We start from the raw sequence: 7,110 nt of genomic DNA on the forward strand, positions 1-7,110 counted from the left end.
TCCAAGCTGCATGATTCGTAGCTCAGTGGCATCTGTTGCCCTTCAGGTATGGCTCTGGGCTGGGCTCCCTTGTCTGGTGCAGGCTGTCGTTTCACTTTTACACCAAGGCAAGGCAGGTGTTAATTTCCTGCTGCTAAGGCACCTTATCACCTGTTTTGGGTTCTTATTGCTGATCTGGCTGGTCATTGAAAATGCTGCAAAGTGGTGTTGTCGCTGTTTTTTACACTGGAACGCCTACTCTGCATCTCACTAGCGTTAGTTGCCGGGGTCATCTGTGGCGATGTTTTTTGCGGCTGCTATCGCAAGTAAATTGGTGATATGGGCTGTTACTATCAGCGAGTGAATGGGGCTATAGACTTATAACCCCTCTGGCTGCAATAAAGTGCCGTTAACTCGGCAATAGTTCCTTGAAAATATGCCTCAAGGTCTTTTATTGGTGTGGCAAGTCAAACAATTGTGCACAAGTACATACAAAATACATACATTTTTATAATCATTTAATTAGCTGTAGTTTTAGTTTTGAGTACATTTCAAAGACAAACATGTTCTTTGATGTGTCTTTTTCGACACAACTATCTATATTTGTTATTATTTTTGTTTCTGGGACATGTAACCATGATACACAGATTTTTTTCTTCAGGTGTATGAATGAGTCTTCGCTTTCCTTCCAGGATGTTTGGAGGTAACCGCTGTGGTGTTGTCAAGGTGAAAGTGTTGGCTTCCAGTCTCTACTTTCACAAGGCCATGGTGTTTACAGATTCTATTCTCTATAGATTTGTAATTTGCATTGAGCCAGTGGAGATGCACCATCACAAATGTGACACATTTTCCATCCGCAGTATTACAAGTGCAATAGTTTTTAACATGGGAAAAGTGATGCAAGGGGGCCCTAAGTGATTTACCCAGAATCCCCGGATGTTGAACGTCGTTGTTGAGACTCAAACCGGTTCCTCAGCTTCAACGTCGACCGCTCTAGCTGTAAGGCTACATCCTCTCCCCAACTTACGTGCCTCTACAAAATGGTTTGTGCTTCTGATATAAAGATTAACCAGGAGGCTGGCTTTTCCAATTTTAGTCATGATCTTTAAAGCTAAAAGTTCACTAGATTGAGTGGAAATTCATTTAACACTGGAAGAAATAGTTGCCTTCACTTGTGAATGTAACCCTTCTGTCTGCTGACCTGCTGCTGCCTTTACTGCGGGAACTTTGAAGCTACTAAAGCTAAACCAGTAAACCTCGTCATCAGTCCATGTTTCCTGCAACATCCAGAAATGAAAAACAACTAGAAGAAGACACCAATCGCTGTCAGCCAGTCGTAAATTGCCCCAAAGGTGCCACACCAAGACTGCCATGATTGCTGAACCTACTTCTCCCACGGCACTTCAGTATTCTTTTTCTTATAAGGCTGATGAATACTTTTATTTTGCTGTGAGCTTTGTTAGAGAATCTTTTTCAATATGTTTTCTAAGCTACATGATTGTTTTTCTTTTACTGTCTGGTTGTACTCTTATTTTCCCCATAGTTACCGTGTCTGGATGGAGTTTTTTTTGTCTTTACTAATTGCTTCCATGAGAATCAGGTTTTCAGGTTGTTACCCAAACCTTACCTTCGGGGGCGAACTATGTTCCTTCTTTCTTATTTTTAAGTTTCATCCATAACTCCTTCAACATTTACAGAGCCAGTTTGATTGCGCACCCACACCCCAATGGAGGAGCAGCCACTGCATAGGATAGCTAAGTTTCACTGTTTCTGCTATTTTAATTTGTGCTTTTGTCATAGACACTCTTTTATGGGAACTGAGAAGCATTATAAAGTGCATTAATATATTTTTGTTCTCATAATGTAAATGAAGCTGGGATGTGATCCTGTACATGCATTCTTCTTGCCACAGAACATAGTTTTTTGCAAAAAGATATTAGAACGCGTTTATTGTTCGTCAGGTTAAAACCAGTTGTTGCTCAGATTGTGTAGAAATAGTCAGCAATTATATTGTTTCTGTGGCCAAAAATATCCCCCTTCTGTTGATTACTTTTTACTTTTAGAGCAATGTATTAAAGAAAGGAAAAAAGGCGTTCCAGAAAGCCCGCCGCTTTCCTGGAAAAAGTACTATCAAAAAGGGCTTAGTAGGTTTTAAACTTTTTGTCATCATTACTGTTTCTATGTCTAAATGGGGAGGGTCCGGATGACTGTTGTGCCTCACAGAAATGGCAACCAGCCTTGCCCAATTGATCATATGTTTACAATGGCATGCACTTTTGAGCTTGAATGTGGTTTTAGAATTTTGGGTAAAGAAAGAAATAAGCATTGGGTATTTTAAGCTAGAATTAATGTACATCTTGAATCAATAAGGCAAAACATACTTCCCCTAAACATACTCTATCCATGATGACTAATAACTCACTTAGAGGAAAAGGACCTTTAAGAAAGTAATGCAATTTCAGAGTCACAAAAGTAGGTTCTTAGAGGTTGAGTTAGAAATGGTAACAAGAGGATGGTACTCTAATTGAAAAGGTTTTGGCTTGTCTTCAGACTGAGCCGAGGAAAACATATGGGGTTGAGGAAAGTTAAATATGTTACCAAGAATGATTGATTCAATAGAAATTAGCCAAGAACTTTAAAGCAACTTAAGGAAAACGTATTTAAAGGAAAAAGATCAAAGGAATAAGGGAAATATAATCAATTTAGAAGCTTGCAGACTAATACATCGGAATTTTACAGGGTATGTTGAAATTAAATGTATTTGACCATTAACAACAGAAATAACAGATAATTTTGGAAGCATTATGGAACAGCAATCATGCTGCCAACCTTAGCTTGCAGAATACTAGAGGAGTCTGCATGTCTTATTCAGGGTAACTGTATGGGTTTGCCAGTTCACCGGGTCACTCCTTGATTTATCGGCGTGATTCTTTGATGTAAGATTTATTCATATTTTATCAACTAAAACAAAGTATTTCCTCCGTTAATTTAACAAAAGAGACTGGACCAGTCAATTTTCCTGCACTTCTTATCACAACAAATGTAGATTGGTGGGCCAAAGAATTTGTTTCTAGCTTTAAAGGGTTCATCCAGAACAGGAAATTTACCAATATTTGGAAAGGGGTTGTTATCATCACTTCCTAAGAATTATCAAATGTTCAGCCTACTAATAGGAGCCAAAGTATATTTAAAAATAATCTTGCCAGCCTTAAATCAATGGTTTGAGCACAAGGACGTAATTCAGTGACATCAGGGTGGCTTCCTGGAGTGCCACTCTGGTACTAGCCTCTGGGTAATGGCAAAAAAATAGAAATAGAACAGAGAGGAAATTAATTGTGTTTTTTTGTAGATTTCACAGACGCATTTGACTCAAAAAACTGAGATAGATATATTAGGTAAAATTGATTCAATTGGATATCCCTCATAGTTTACTCTCTGTATAAAGACATTTACACTTTGGAAATTGTATACGATTAGTAATTGAACACGAGGGCTCCCTCACAGAGAAAATTTCAATATGTAATGGCCTACATCCGGAATACATATTGGCCCCAACGTTATTCTCCCTATTTTTGCCTGATCTCCATTCAATGTCAAAACAAACCAATGAATGCTTCTCCCAAGGTCAGAGGGATGCACAACCTTTGCTTACTGTATGCAGACAGCCTGATGACCTGAAATGGTAAGCAAATGCATGTGCAAATAACATCAAATGCAGTTTACAAATTTAGTGTACAGAACTTCTAACTGAAAGTATAGACTTTGGGTGAAATTTTAGGAATTCTACATAGTACCAAGTTGCAGCCAAAACTGAGCAGGCATCAGAATATAAATACTTTGGCGTTAGGTTTGATAAAAATTTAAAGTTACCAACTCAACAAAATAAGTTTTAGCTTCATTCATGGTCAACAGTTGCAGGACTATGAACATTTTAAAAGATTATGGTGGCTATTCATCTGTCCTCATGCAGGCATATAAGCATAACCTTATTACACAGGTTCTATAGGCTGCTGAGATAGTAGTTTTAGATGATAAGTCCTCATGGTATTTTATAGAGAACCGCTAAAATGCTTGCTCCTCCTTCCTATTGTATTTTAGAGGAACAAGGGTCCCTTATGCGAACATTGCATACAATCATATGTACACAGAAAAAAAATTATATCTATGTATGGTATCCAAATGGAAAAATCATCGATATTTATTAATGCAAAATAAAGGACATAGCAGTGGGAAAACAAGCACAAGAGAGATCAAGTGAAGCTTCCAATCTCAGGCATGGTAACAAGACAAAATATCGAATTCAGAATATAGAATTACCAAAATATGGAAGTCAAAATATAGAATGGACAAAATATCGAATGGACAGAATATAGTGGTGAAAAATATCAAATTGAAGGTAAGTAATTTAATATAGAATAGTAATTTTTACCCCTACGCTATCCAACGCTTTCCCTACTGTTACACCCTCTGGAGTGGGAAGAGTAATTTTTACCCCTACGCTATCCAACGCTTTCCCTACTGTTGCACTCTCTGGAGTAGGAATAGTAATTTTTACCCCTACGCTATCCAACGCTTTCCTTACTGTTGCACTCACTGGAGTAGTAATAGTCAATGTTATATTTATTATTTCATTAATTTTAAATTACTTTTAAGACATTTTTAAAAATTCAATATTTTGACTAACTATATTTTTTTAAACTATATTTTTGATTCGATATTTTTGTACTTACCTGTTTGTAAATAGGAATTCGATATTTTTGCATTCTATATTTTTTCTTCGAGTTTTTGGTAATTCTATATTTGTGAATTCAATATTATGTCAGTGATCCCTCAGGCATATTAATGTGACAAAATTGACACGTAATGGTTAAGTCACAACTTGCTAGTACCATTGCTAATACATAGAAATGAATGATTATAGCAATTGAGTCAAGGTATATCATTAGTCAATGATGTTTCAATCTCTATTGAAATATTAGGATCATCATCAAGACATAAAAAGTTATGCCTGAGACAGTAAGAGACCGTCTCAGGCATAATTCTACTCCTTCCCTATTCCAGCTTCTGAGCCAGAGTCATTACTTACCAGCTTCCCATTGCACTACCTTTCATGTGATGATCCAATTGTTGCTATTCAAGGTCCTTTCCCGGTGTGATTTGGACCACTTTCTTTTCAACGTTGTGTATTCTCACAGCTGACCTTGGTCTCATTGTGCCCAGCTTCAGCATTACAGCACTGTTTTGCCAGACCACTTTTCTTTAATTTTCTATCATGCTGGCATCGGGTTACAACTGTTGCACCTCTCTTACTGTACACTAAAACCTGATAAAACCATTGCAACTTTCAATAATAGCATATATCTAAACTGACAAATCAAAGAGATTCATTTCTGACTTAAGTGTAGCAACTAAAATGATAAACATTTGGCTGCATTGAACTATATCTAGTGGAAGTCTAAGATCATATACTGGCCTTTTGACTGTTGGGGATCATGTCAGCAAGCCCATTGTGGTAACGAGTCTCATTGAAGTAGATGGCCACAATCTGTAATGCTAGCACACTTGACTCTGTGTCTCATTGCTCTGAAATGTCGAACCTCATCACTAACACTCTCATAGACTTTACATTTGCAATAGGCTCCAAAATTAAAGGAATCTACGGCACTTAGTGAATCAGCAATATACTTCCACTTGGGTAATGATATCAGTCTCTGAAGGAGCGAGATATCGTGCTTTGGTAATACAGCCTTAAATTTTGCTTTGTATTTTGGCCCATGTGCATTAAAGTACTTGTGTTTTTACAAAGTACAGCACAGAAGAAAGTGGTAACTTTAAGGGGTGATGTTATGATGTTTTACTGTGTTTCGGTTAAGCATTTGATTGCTTGTCTCAATTTACTCAGTCAAATGTTGCAAGTACTTGTAAATCCAGTTTTATGTCCAAAAGGGTGCTGGACTCAGGATACCAATGGGAACTTGTTTTGCCTTGCTACGGGTTCTGAAGAAATCATTAGAATTTGTCCCTTAGACACAAGGATAACCATTGTGCATGCATCCAACCCCTTCTGATGGGACTATGCCAATGCACTTTCACTAGGTTCACCATCCTATCTGTTAAATCATTTGAAAATAGTGCTAAATAAAGCAGCCAGGCTCATCCTGGGAGCACCTAGAACCCAATCGGTAAATCTCCATCTGAGAGAGCTTCCTTGGCTTCCCATCAAAAAGTGCATTACTTATAAATAAATAGTCCTGGCATTTCGTTCTTTTCACAAAATCGCTTCCAAATTTCTTTCTAATAGGTTCAGTCATTTCCAACCTGGGTGTGTCTTATGGTCCGAACATGACCTAATCTTTAAAATCCCTTGGTTCTGCCTGAAGACTAGAAGTGGCAAATTCTTCTCTGTCCTGGCATCCAAGACCTGGAATATGGTATCTTTACAGCTTCTTGAGAAGGAATGCCTGTTTAAGTCTCAGCTGAAGACTTGACTCCATGACATAGATCTATTTGTCCTGGCTGTTAGTTCCTGTCTTGTGCTCTAGTGCCGGTAAGTGTTTTGGCGGCTATGCACACTAAAAATTCACTGAATGATTAATGATTGTAGTCTGAACTGGAGCTCTTTAGTTCCTGATTTCTCTATGACTGCCTGCATCAGTTCTGAAAATTGGAAGGAAATGCCCGAATTTAAAAAAAAACTCATGTTCACTGAAGGACGACCTTACAATGCAGGATGCTATGGCCTTATAAAATTCCAAAGAGTTTCATCCAAAAACAAGTGATATTTAAAATGATAGAGTGGAAGGTGTGAAACGACAGGGGAGCAAGCTTCATGAGAAAATGAACAAGCAGGGTTTAATTATACATTATGCAAGTAACCTTTAAAATATGACACCAAATTAGAAGGGCAGGATTAGGAGGAGTTGAAGGTTTTCCCTTTGTCTGCAAAACTGTGCAAAGTTAGGAGACATTGGCAGACAGATTTGGTAATGGATTGTGAATTAACTCAACCACCGTACATGCACTAGGCTGATTTTACAGCTGTACGTTGTCTCCTCCATGAGGAACATCCTGCTACTGGAAATGGCCCATAAAAGCCATGGCAGTGAATGGGAAGCTTCATGGTGTGAGAGC

The sequence above is a fragment of the Lissotriton vulgaris genome, chromosome 7, assembly GCF_964263255.1.
Source record: "Lissotriton vulgaris chromosome 7, aLisVul1.2, whole genome shotgun sequence".
In the NCBI taxonomy this organism is placed as follows: domain Eukaryota; kingdom Metazoa; phylum Chordata; class Amphibia; order Caudata; family Salamandridae; genus Lissotriton; species Lissotriton vulgaris.